The sequence below is a fragment of the Bos taurus genome, chromosome 1 (genome assembly GCF_002263795.3).
Source record: "Bos taurus isolate L1 Dominette 01449 registration number 42190680 breed Hereford chromosome 1, ARS-UCD2.0, whole genome shotgun sequence".
Taxonomy (NCBI): Eukaryota; Metazoa; Chordata; class Mammalia; order Artiodactyla; family Bovidae; genus Bos; species Bos taurus.
In genome coordinates, this window is record NC_037328.1 from 35,582,402 (window position 1) to 35,596,126 (window position 13,725).

Here is a 13,725-nt window from a genome sequence, read left to right on the forward strand (position 1 = left end):
AATGTACTTGTGCCTGCAAAGTTGGTATTAATTCTGGCAATGGAGGGAGGAGATTGGTTTTAGGAAATGAGAGGTTCCAGATAGTGTGCAGAAGATGGCTTTAAACACCTTGTAACAATCAAGAGAACCAGAGGTTCCTGAGAAAGACCTGCGAAGCTACCGGTAAGCCTCCCTCCTTGAAAATGAGAGAAAGAACAAAAGTAACACCAAACCTGTCTATTGTTCTAGTCTAGATTACAGATATTATCTGTTAGAAGGGGAAAGGGCACTGAAAATATACGTTATATTCTAGATTTTTTCAAAATGTTTTTGTCCATAAAACTAAAACTACGTGATGAATCAGATATTAATTTTAAAATGATACTAATAAGTCAAAAAGAATTGTATATCATTTACTTTCCCAAGCTCATTTAAATTTTCACACTTTTTAAAAAAAAATAAACTCACTCAGTGAGTTCACTTTTTAAAATTCCAGATATAAATACCATATGGTCTGTGTATTTCTCTGTCTGACTTATTTCACATAACATAATGCCCTCGAGATTCATCCATGTTGTCACAGAAAAGCGATATTACTTTCATTCTTATAACTGAAAATATTCCATTGTGTATACATATGTGTGTGTGTACGTGCTAAGTCCCTTCAGTCAGGTCCGCTGTCCAGGCAAGAATACTGGAGTGGGTTGCTATGCCCTCCTCCAGGGGATCTTCCCGACCCAGGGATTGAACCTGTGTCTCTTATGTCTCATGCATTGCCAGGAGGGTTCTTTACCACTAGTGCTACCTGGGAAGTCCACATATACATATTTTTTATCCTTTCATCCATTGACAGCTACTTAGGTTGTTTGCTTATCCTGGCGATTGTCAATAACATGGAAGTGCAGATTTCTCACTGATGTCTTGTTTTTCTTTCCTCTGGATATATGTCCAGAAGTGGGACTGCTGGATCATATGGTTGTTCTAGTTTTAATTTTTTGAGGAATCTCTATATTGCTTTCTGTAATGTCTCTACCAATTGACATTTCCACCGACAGTGCACAGAGTAGAATAGTGATCACCAGGCACTGAAGGGTAGGAGAAATGGTCAAGGATACAAAGTTTCATTTAGGAGAATCAGTGATCTTATGCACATTATTGTGATTATAGTTAACAATATGTATTATATACTCCAAAGTTGCTAAGAGAGTAGAACTGAAATGTTCTCACTGCACCAAAGAACTGGTAATTATGTGATATGATGCAGGTGTTGACTAATACCGCCATGGTGATAATCACATTGTAATGTATTGTTGATGTTTCTGTAGTTCAATCGCTCAGTTGTGTCCAACTCTTTGCAACCCTATGGATTGCAGCATGCCAGACTTCCTTGTCCTTCACCATCTCCCAGAATGCAATGTGTAAGTGGATCAAATCAATGTGTTGTGTTAAATTTACAGAAGGTTATATATCATTTATAGCTCAATAAAGCCGGAGGAAAATTAACACTATCTCATCATAATGAATCAAGCTGATGCATTACTTTCAATGGATTGGTAATTCTGAAACTACTTTCTAAAGAATAGGCAAACAAAGAACACAGCTTTCCCTACTCTTCCTCTTTCCCTTTCTTATTCTTGAAGGTAATGTCCAAAAGTGATATTTCCAGGAGAGGTCTTTAGGGGAAACATATCAATTCAAATGCACTTAAACCTACAGTTTTTTGATATTAAACGTTTTTCAGTGAACTGTCTTATCTCTATCATTCACAAAATTAAGTCCATGTATATCCTAAGGCACCTTGAAATCTCTTTTCTCTTCAATACTGAAGGACACTTCTCCACTTTTGTTTTTTGTCATTAATCTAACTAGAGCTAAGAGGATGCTCAACACATATTAAAATTTTCATGATGAGTTTCACTACCATCCATCAAATTAAATGTTGGAAGAAGTTATTTGTCTCCATAATAATCACCCATTGTGCTTGGTTATTTTAATTTATTTAGAGACAAATTTATTAACCTGTCTTGAAATAAATTTTAGTTTATTTAGTGGCAAAGCATTCCCTGGTACAAGTACTCATGGGAGGGTTCCCTCAGCAGCAATGAGGTTATAAATAGCTTCTTGTGATTCCAGTCTCATACTCATGGTAACCATCTGATGATGCCATTCCTGGGCATGATTATAAAGGTCCGGTTTTCAGTGTGAAAGTGGTTTAGTCATGTCCAACTCTTTGCGACCCCATGGACTATACAGTGTGTGGGACTCTCCAGCCCAGAATATTGGAGTGGGTAACCTTTCCCTTCTCCAGGGGATCTTCCCAATCCAGGGATCGAACCCGGGTCTCCCACATTGCAGTCAGGTTCTTTACCACCTGAGCCACAAGGGAAGTCCAGAATTTAAGAAGAACTGGTATGAATTATGTTTCAATAAGAAAGGGTAACTCTAAGAATTAGCTTATGACTCACTTATCAGCTATTATGTGATGCTCACTTCCATGTTTCATTTTCTGAAACATAGATATCTTCCTGAAACCTTTACCACCTCAGTTCATTCTCTGGTAAAGACTCTTCACATTTTTGCATTGGATTAATATGTCATTCTTCTAATATTTTAATATGCATTTTATTAAGTTTTCATGAACTTTCATTTCCAATGTTATTAGAGATGCTGTAGGAGCTGTAAAATATGAGTTTCATCTGGAGAAAATATTGTTTTAGTCATCTTTCAGTGAACTAATGTGGACTCTAAAAGCCAATATTAGTTTATAGAGATTGAAAGTTTTTCACACTCTTATCTCTGGAAATTAAGACTAACTGACAAATCTCTTGTTTATAGTTCAGTACATGCCAAAGTTTCTAAATTTATCTTTGAATCATATGAAGATCTAGAAGGCAAAAGAACATTTTTACTCGGCTAATCTCTGCTGCTGCTAAGTCACTTCAGTCGTGTCCGACTCTGTGTGACCCCATAGACGTCAGCCCACCAGGCTCCCCCGCCCCTGGGATTCTCCAGGCAAGAACACTGGAGTGGGTTGCCATTTCCTTCTCCAATGCAGGAAAGTGCCTTCTCCAATGCAGGAAAGTGAAAAGTGAAAGTGAAGTCGCTCATTCGTGTCTCTTAGCGACCCCATGGACTGCAGCCTACCAGGTTCCTCCATCCATGGGATTCTCCAGGCAAGAGTACTGGAGTGGGATGCCATTGCCTGCTAATCTCTAAAAGCATCATATTGCCAAGGAAAAAGAATACCAATTTAGAGTATTTGGGATTTTAACAGCTCTCCAAACCAATATAAATCATTCATTGATGCCCATGATTTTGCTATTAGCAGTTAAGCCTTTGGGTCATTTCTTTTCTAAGGCATGCCTTTTCAAAGACTAATGATGATTAGAGAGCAAATTAAGACTCTAACATCATAGACAACATGTGTTTAGTCAGATACTATGTCCTCATAATTTAGGACCTAGACTAATTGTGCTCTTTCAGTCTCTGAAAAAAGAGAAAATGGGATTAGAAAGAGAAGACTGAAAATTGTCTGTTCACAATTATCCCTATATGTAAATATTGCCAAAAGTTAGGGTTTATCTTAGTCATATTTTCTCCCTCATGTGTCATAAAACTATTTCCCTTTAAACAGTGTCATTCCCTTTATAGTTTTCAAAGTTCAGTGCAAGCAGTGTACGGGGTAACGATGGCCTGGAAGTCTGAGAAATGCAAATAGCAACAGGAAAAATAAGTTGCCAGTTTCCTGGTCAAAGTAGAATCAAGAATGAGCTGATTTTTTCCATTAGAGATATAAGACTTATGCAGGCACATTAGGCCTGCACCTGTTTTCTATGGGTTGGTAACACTGACTCAAAATTAGCCTTCCTAAGGCATATTATATGATTTGTGTTGGCATTGATTCATCTGTTTAAGCATAGTTTTAATTACTGAATACAACACACACAAACTTGACAAGTTCAAATTCACCTTTATGTGATCCAGGAAATTGCAGTATTACTTGTGTTTGAGAAGAAATTCTATTATTAGCCATTTTAAAGATATTGATCTGTATTCCAGGCAGCAGTGAGTGTCTGTGGATATTATATGATACCTTCAGTTCAGTCGCTTAGTTGTGTCCGACTCTTCGCGACCCCATGAATCGCAGCACGCCAGGCCTCCCTGTCCATCACCTTATATTCATTCTTATAAATTATTGCCCCAGGAGAGCAAACAGAGAAAAAAAGGGGAAACTGAAAGGGAAACAAAAGTACAGCAAATAACTGATGTGTAGAGAGACTGAAGAGATTTTGATTAAACATAAGGAAGTGATGGGTATAGTGAAGAGGTGACCTTGTAATAACAATGTAGATAAATAACTGTTAGAATACAGACTACAAATTGAGTCCCCAAAGTCTGGAAGGTAAAAGACTATCTTCAGCATGGGAACTTCCAACCTTAACATTGAAAAATAAGATCACTTTAGGAGAAGGCAATGGCACCCCACTCCAGTGCTCTTGCCTGGAAAATCCCGTGGACGGAGGAGCCTGGAAGGCTGCAGTCCATGGGGTCGCTGAGGGTAGGGCATGACTGAGCGACTTCACTTTCATGCATTGGAGAAGGAAATGGCAACCCACTCCAGTGTTCTTGCCTGGAGAATCCCAGGGATGGCAGAGCCTGGGTGGGCTGCCATCTATGGGGTTGCACAGAGTCGAAAACGACTGAAGCGACTTAGCAGCAGCAGCAGCAGGGCTTTTAGGTTGTCTAAAATTGAGGATATTAAAATAAAAAATCCAAAACTCTTACTGTTTCTTTTTTGAAATTTCAATACATAGAAATAAAGTTGTATAACTTTGAACACTTCGTGATGACAGCCTGTTAATCAACACAACTTGAGGATGTTTTGAGGAGTCCCCAGGGCAGAGCAAACAGGCATTCATTTTAATAAATTACAAGTTAATCAACAATGTAAGAATTCAGGTTTTCAAAAGGTATTGTGCTTTTCCAGTATTAGGGGATTAATCCTCAAGGTAACCATTTATTTTTTAATTGGAGTATCATTGCTTTACAATGTTGTATTAGTTTCTGCTGTACAGTTAAGTGAATCAGGTATATGTGTACATATATCCTTTCCCTCTTGGGTCTCTCTCCCTTACCATCCCACCCATCTAGGTCATCACAAAGCACGAGGTTGAGCTTCCTTTGCTCTACAGCAGATTCCCACTAACTGTCTATTTTACACACAGTACTGTATGTTTGTTAATCCTAATCTCCCAACTCGTCCCACCCTCCCCTTCCGCCTGCTGCACCCACATGTCTGTTCTCTCTAAGGCTGTGTCTCTATTCCTGCCCTGGAAATAGGTTCATCTGTACCATTTTTCTAGATTCCACATATATGAGTGAAGTCAGTCAGAAAGAGAAATACAAATATTGCATATTAATGCATATTGTAACCATTTTTGATTCTATGAAACTGTTATCCTGTACTTCAGTTCAGGTTCCCTGGAAAATACTCTTGTGCTGAGTTTAGCCGTGGAAAGCTTTATGGCAGAGTGCTCTTGGGATTAACATCTGTGGAAGAGAAAGGATGGGAATGGAGTGCAGCCTGCATGGATAAGGGGGAACTTGAATTCTGAAGCAGTCTTTTTCTTTTTTTGGAGTACAGTAGATGTCCAATGTTGTGTTAGTTTCTGCTGTACAGCAAAGTGAATCAGTTATACTATACTTATAACCACTCTTTTTTAGATTTTTTTCCATGTAGGTCATTACAGAGTATTGAGAAGAGTTCCCTGTGCTATACAGTAGGTCCTTATTAGTTATCTGTTTTATACAAAGTAATGTGCAGTCTTAACAGAAGCCTCCTGAAACCAACAGGGGAGTCTGAATTTAAGATGATCCTTCAGAGTTGATCTAAGTTCGAGCAGGGGGGCCAGCACTTTAAGTGCACGCGTGCTCAGTCTTTCAGTCTTGTCCGACTCTTTGCCCCACCGTGGACTGTAGCCTGCCAGGCTCCTCTGTCCATGGGATATCCCAGGCAAGAATACTGGAGTGGAGTGCCATCTCCTCCTCTAGGGGATTGTCCTGACCCACGGATCAAACCTGTGTCTCCTACATTGGCAGGCAGATTCTTTACCACTGCAACACCTGGGGAGGTCAGCACTTTACAGCCTTATCTTAGTCAATTATTATATAATGGCTGTCCTGAAAGAGGGCATAACTAGAGAGAAGTGGATCTTCTGAGGTGAGGGAATCCCCTAGGGAACTGCAAGGAGCACTCTCAGCACATAGAGTGTGGATAGGGAGGGAAATCCTCACTCCTCAAGGGGATTCTGTGTGATGGATCAAATCATCTACCAGATGTGGAATACGAAATGTGATTATGAAATAATTTTATTTGAGAGTAGATTTATTACACAAGTTCTCTACAGGAATTTCAATCACATTGAAATACCTAAAATACATATTTAATGTTGCTTTAGCTTGAAATGCAATTAGGAGACAGGAGTAATCAGTGTAAAATTGACTGCGGGTAACAAAACAGCCAACTGAAATTGGCTCAAACACTAAGGAACCTCAATAACTTATACAACTGGAAATATAAATAAAGTGGGAGGTTCAGGACCAATGTAATCCAACAGCCCAATTCCATCTCCTGTTCTTCCCTTGGCTCTATTCTTCCTGGTGGAAGAGATGCTTTTTGTTGTTGCTATTGTTTTGTTTGTCTTTTGATCTTTGTGGTAGTCCTGACTTCACATTTATGAATGAAATCATCCCATGGGAGACTGTCTTATACCAAAGTTTATGGTTCATAGTGAAGGGTTTGGGCTTCTCTGGTGGCTCAGTGGTAAATATTCTGCTGCCAATGCTGAAGACATGAGTTTGATCCCTGGTCTGGGAAGATCCCCTGGAGAAGGAAATGGCAAGCCACTCCAGCATTCTTGCCTGGGAAATCCCATGGACAGAGGACCCTGACAGGTTATAATCCATAGGATCACAAAAGAGTCAGGCATGACTTGGCAACTAAATGACAACAGCAAAAGTGAGCAGTTTGTGTTTGGATTTAGGCTAAATACAAAGAGCCATCAAAGAGTCTTCTCCTTTAAAATAAACTTATTTAAGTGACTATATTAGCTTAATAACTAAATTAGTACACAGATAGGGATTTTAAATTTCAGATGTCCCCAAATAAGAACTGCACTGTGCTATGCTTAGTCGTTCAGTCATGTCCAACTCTTTGTAGTAGCCTGCCAGGCTCCTCTGCCCATGGGGATTCTCCAGGCAAGAACACTAGAGTGGTTTGCCATGCCCTCCTCCAGGGGATCTTCCCCACCTAGGTCCCCTGCATTGTAGGCAAATTCTTTACTGTCTGAGCCACCGGGGAAGCCCAAGAACTGCACTATGGCTCCTTTTTCTTGCCTTCTCCTTCCTTGAGGTGAGGAAGTATATGGTTTTGACTTCATGATGGAAAAGCTAAACAGAAACATAGTTTATAGGGAAATTTAAAGAATACAGGTTAAATATTTTGGAAATGTTATCTCTATAACAGTTTCATTATCCCTAGTAGGAAAAAGTACACTCTACCTCAATGAAATGCCAGATACAAATTTTATGTATTTTGAATTTTTAAGAACTAAACATATGATTTATGTCCATATTCCTATGGTTCCTAAACTTTTAAATTTTAAAGTATGAAATGTCTTGAATGTCCTAGAAATGTCAGAAAATAAAATAATGAAAGTTTAGGTAAAGAACCATTTGTTTAACAAGGTAAATGCTTATATTGTAAAAATTGCTATGAAAAATATTTTATTCACTAAAATAACCAGCAAATTTACTATAAATATTATTCACTGTGGCATATTTTTCAAATGCAGTAATTAATATATGTGGTTAAGTAAACCTCCAAAAATGATGGAAACCTATTTTTTATGCCAAAAAGGTACAAATGAAAGGAAAACTGTATTGAGTTGCCATATCCAGATCACATTTTAAAGTCACTGTTCCTCCCTAAACGCTTCCAACTAGGGCAATTACTGAGCAGAATTTTAGAACACTTTTTCATTCCAATTCAGCTTCTTCAGTGCCTTTATAATGATCTTTCCAAGTCATCACTCTGATCATGCCCTCATACCTTTGCTTAGTGTGGCATTGTCTTTCTATAATTGCCTCAAACACACACATCTCATTTTCATCTATTCCCACTTGCATCTATGCATCCTGTACTTCATATTCATCAATCTAGTTCTTATATTAGATAACTGCAAACCTTTTAGTTCCTTTCTTGAGCTGCCTCCCATAAGGCAAAGATCACCAAGGTGCATTTCAGATACAATGACTCAGTGTAGATTTATATCATGGGTCATCCTACACTGGTTTAGTCTAGAGGTATAAAGCTAAATGGGGTTAATCAGGTGCTATCTTCTAGAAATTTGGATTGAGATTAAAAAAGACTAACTCCAGAATGTAGAAGGCATAAATCTGAGAATGGTAGCATAAGCAACTTGCAACCGCCTGTGCACCAAGAAGTTGAGATTGAGTCTCCAGCAAAAAAAGGTGACAGAGATGTGCTGAAAGCATTAGAGATAAGAGAGCAATAAAACCTTCAAAATTTATCCGTCCCTGGTCCCAGTGTCTTTCCCACATTACTACATTTCTGAGCTTTGGTTTTGAAACACATTCTTAAACTCTCAAAAGTAAGCCTTGTTTTAAAGCAAACTTTAGATGATTTCTATTGCTTATAACCCTAAAATCTTCACAAACATATACCCTGATGAGAAATTAAATATGAAGACAGTGACAATTTTGAAAGGTAAGTTTTACATGTGTCTCAAGATTATCTCATTCATATGTTTTCATAATTTATTTCCATTATGTTCCACAACTGTTTCCATTTTTCAAATCACACAGTCTAATCCTTACCATACATTGTTGTTGCTATTGTTCAGTCGCTCAGTCATGTCTGACTGCAATCCCATGGACTGCACACACCAGGCTACTCTGTCCTTCATCAACTCCTGGAGCTTGCTCAAACTCATGTTCATTTAATCAGTGATGCCATCCAACCATCGCATCCTCTGTTGTCTGCTTCTCCTCCTGCCTTCAATCTTTCCCAGCATCAGGGTCTTTTCTAATGAGTCAGCTCTTCACATTAGGTGGTCAAAGTATTGGAGATTCAGTTTTAGCATCAGTTCTTCTAATGAATATTCAGGATTGATTTCCTTTAGTATTGACTAGTTTGATCTCCTTGCAGTCCAAGGGATTCTCAAGAGTCTTCTCCAACACCACAGTTCAAAAGCATCAATTCTTTGGCATTCAGCCTTCTTTATGGCCCAGCTCTCACATCCACTACATTGACATCTATTTATGACTAGCCATTGTTCTAAGGTGAGTTGTGACAAGTTTCTTATTTCCCAGAATCCCAGTATGCAGCTGCTTTTGCCAAATGTATATGACCAGAAATAATATGCATCACTTCCAGGATAGGAGCTACACGCAGCTAATAGGACTTTTGTATGTACTATTTTTTTTTATCTGCCTGACTACATGCAAAGGACCTCCTAGAAATAAGGACTGGCAGAGTCACAAATTGCAAATGCCATGTGGTAGACCACTTGCCAAACCAGAAGTTTATGGGCAACACACGAAAAGTGTGTCTATTATGTGAAGTACGTTAGTAGCTCAGTCATGTCTGACACTTTGTGACACCTCTCGCCCATTCCCCGCCATGAACTGTGCAGCCTGCCAGGCTCTTCTGTCCATGGAATCCTCCAGGCAAGAATGCCAGAAAGAGTAGCCATTCCCTTCTCCAGGGGATCTTTCTGATCCAGAGATCAAACCTGTGTCTCCTGCATTACATGAGGATTCTTTACTGTCCTAGCCACCAAGTAAGCCCTATATGAAGTATAATATAAATGAAGTATGAGAAGTCATTTGCTATCATGAAGCTCACTGGATTCTAGGCTTCACAGAGACTAGAATGCTGCAAGTCCACAATAAACTTTTGTTGATTAAGGGTATGACCCCACTAAGCTAAAACCAAATATTTATGTACTTATGCTATATATGCAAAGAAATAGAGGAAAACAACAGAATGGGAAAGACTAGAGATCTTTTCAAGAAAATTAGAGATACCAAGGGAACATTTTACGCAAAGATGGGCTCGATAAAGGACAGAAATGGCATGGACCTAACAGAAGCAGAAGATATTAAGAAGAGGTGGCAAGAATACACAGAAGAACTGTACAAAAAAGATCTTCACGACCCAGATAATCATGATGGTGTGATCACTGACCTAGAGCCAGACATCCTGGAATGTGAAGTCAAGTGGGCCTTAGAAAGCATCACCAAGAACAAAGCCAGTGGAGGTGATGGAATTCCAGTTGAGCTTTTTCAAATCCTGAAAGATGATGCTGTGAAAGTGCTGCACTCAATATGTCAGCAAATTTGGAAAACTCAGCAGTGGCCACAGGACTGGAAAAGGTCAGTTTTCATTGCAATCCCAAAGAAAGGCAATGTCAAAGAATGTTCAAACTACCACACAATTGCACTCATCTCACACACTAGTAAAGTAATGCTCAAAATTCTCCAAGCCAGGCTTTAGCAATATGTGAACCGTGAACTTCCTGATGTTCAAGCTGGTTTTAGAAAAGGCAGAGGAACCAGAGATCAAATTGCCAACATCTGCTGGATCATGGAAAAAGCCAGAGAGTTCCAGAAAAACATCTATTTCTGCTTTATTGACTATGCCAAAGCCTTTGACTGTGTGGATCACAATAAACTGTGGAAAATTCTGAAAGAGATGGGAATACCAGACCACCTGATCTGCCTCTTGAGAAATTTGTATGCAGGTCAGGAAGCAACAGTTAGAACTGGACATGGAACAACAGACTGGTTCCCAATAGGAAAAGGAGTACATCAAGGCTGTATATTGTCACCCTGCTTATTTAATTTCTATGCAGAGTACATCATGAGAAACACTGGACTGGAAGAAGCACAAGCTGGAATCAAGGTTGCTGGGAGAAATATCAATAACCTCAGATATGCAGATGACACCACCCTTATGGCAGAAAGTGAAGAGGAACTCAAAAGCCTCTTGATAAAAGTGAAAGAGGAGAGTGAAAAAGTTGGCTGAAGGCTCAACATTCAGAAAACGAAGATCATGGCATCCGGTCCCATCACTTCATGGGAAATAGATGGGGAAACAGTGTCAGACTTTATTTTGGGGGGCTATAAAATCACTGCAGATGGTGACTGCAGCCATGAAATTAAAAGAGGGTTACTTCTTGGAAGGAAAGTTATGACCAACCTAGATAGTATATTGCAAAGCAGAGACATTACTTTGCCAACAAAGGTCTGTCTAGTCAAGGCTATGCTTTTTCCAGTGGTCAAGTATGGATGTGAGAATTGAACTGTGAAGAAAGGTGAATGCCAAAGAATTGATGCTTTTGAACTGTGGTGTTGGAGAAGACTCTTGAGAGTCCCTTGGACTGCAAGGAGATCCAACCAGTCCATTCTAAATGAGATCAGCCCTGGGATTTCTTTGGAAGGAATGATGCTAAAGCTGAAACTCCAATACTTTGGCCACCTCATGTGAATTGTTGACTCATTGGAAATGACTCTGACGTTGGGAGGGATTGGGGGCAGGAGGAGAAGGGGACGACAGAGGATGAGATGGCTGGATGGCATCACTGACTCGATGGACGTGAGTCTGGGTGAACTCTGGGAGTTGGTGATGGATAGGGAGGCCTGGCGTGCTGCGATTCTTGGGGTCGCAAAGAGTCAGACACGACTGAGTGACTGAACTGAACTATGCTATATATATATATAAATTCATAGAAGTAATTACAGCTATCTCTTCCTGACCTTAAGTCATTGTAGGGTCATATTGTATTACAATCTTATTTAAAATTGTTATAAGGAGATATGCAGTTTAAAAAAGGTCTAGAAAATATAACTTGAAGAGAGAAATGCCAATGTTGCAACTTTGCTGCAAGTATGCTATTAGGAATTGAGTTTTAGTTAAGATCCTGCCCATGAAACTACATATCACTGGGTTTTAACACCTACTGTGTCCTTTATCCATCACTTTAAAATATAGCTTTCTTCTTTAACAAAAATTGATTGAATATATGGTGAAAAGAAAATATAGGACTGAGAACAGTCATTGTCCAACAAGGCTGTCTTGTCCTTGATAGTGTGCCACCTAAAGGGTATCTGAGGGATTGGCAGCTCTGATATTTGTAGTTACATGCAATTCTTACAAGAGAAAAAATAAACTTTAAAGGTGGGCAAATAATGAAAGCAAACTTGCATCTTAGATAATTATTCCTATATATAGCCTAATTTAGATCCCTCACAATGAATCCTCAATTCTAGATCTAAAAATAGGAGACTCTTTACAGGTCCTCTTTTCCCCATTTAACTTAAAAACTTTACATATTATTTGTAATTGGAACATTTCAAAACATGTTCAATATAAAGTTGGAAAGCAACATTTTATGTTAAATAGAGTATAATTACAATATAAACTCACTGAAAAAGATGTAAAATATTTCCAAAACTTTTCTAGAAATTTTCACTTTTAAAACAATCCCCTTATTTTTTGTGAATATTCAGTGGAATTTTAAATATCTATTGTATAATGATTACCCTTTTATGATATTTTATATTTCAGTTAATTAAGGTTGGAATTACAAAAACACATTATTGTATTTTTGTATTGTATTTAGGGTTTTAATTACAGAATGTATTTATTCTTCCTGAGGGTAAACTGGAAAAAAACAAACACAATTTTAATCATTTTAGTTAAATCAGATCCAAGGAAGCGAAAAGAACTTGTGAGTTTTAAAAGTATTGACATAAACCTCTTTAATATCTTTGGCCATGAGAAGAAATACAGATTCCCAATATAGAGAGCAAAAATAAAACTTTTAGTGTTAAATAGTCTAGGAAAGGGAGATAACAAAATCTACCAACTAAATTAAAAATTAGTGTCTAGAAGTCCATCAATTAGATCTTGGTCAAAGGATTTAATGATAAGTAGGTTATCATTAAATCTGTTACTTGTTTTGAGAAAAACCCACCAAATGAACAAAATTGGTTGGATACAAGTATTTTCCTTTGGATATATAGTGCAAGCTATACATGCTGCTGCTGCTAAGTCACGTCAGTCGTGTCCGACTCTGTGTGAACCCATAGACGGCAGCCCACCAGGCTCCCCCCGTCCCTGGGATTCTCCGGGCAAGAACACTGAAGTGGGTTGCCATTTCCTTCTCCAATGCATGAAAGTGAAAAGTGAAAGTGAAGTCGCTCAGTCGTGTCTGACTCTCTGTGTCCCCATGGACTGTAGCCCACCACGCTTCTTCGTCCATGGGATTTTCCAGGCAAGAGTACTGGAGTGGGGTGCCATTGCCTTCTCCAGCAAGCTATACATAGATATGATAAAATTATTTTTCTGTGTATTCTTTAGCAGGTATTGGGAACTGATATCCAGGTTATTAATTATTCACTCCTCATCAAAATACTATAAATTTTTACATGTATCTTATTCTTGGTTTGGAAAAATAAAATGGAAGTAAATTTACATATTCTCCCTCTTAGCAATTTCATTTCTTGATAAATGGTTATAATCTGGATCTTGACATAGAAGCCATTAATAAATACTTTGAAAAGAGTAGGAAATAAAATAGCAAAATTGAGATTATCAGATTAGCTCTATCATGGATTTTCTTTGTGACAGAAGTCAAGGAATTTAATCTTTCTGATTCT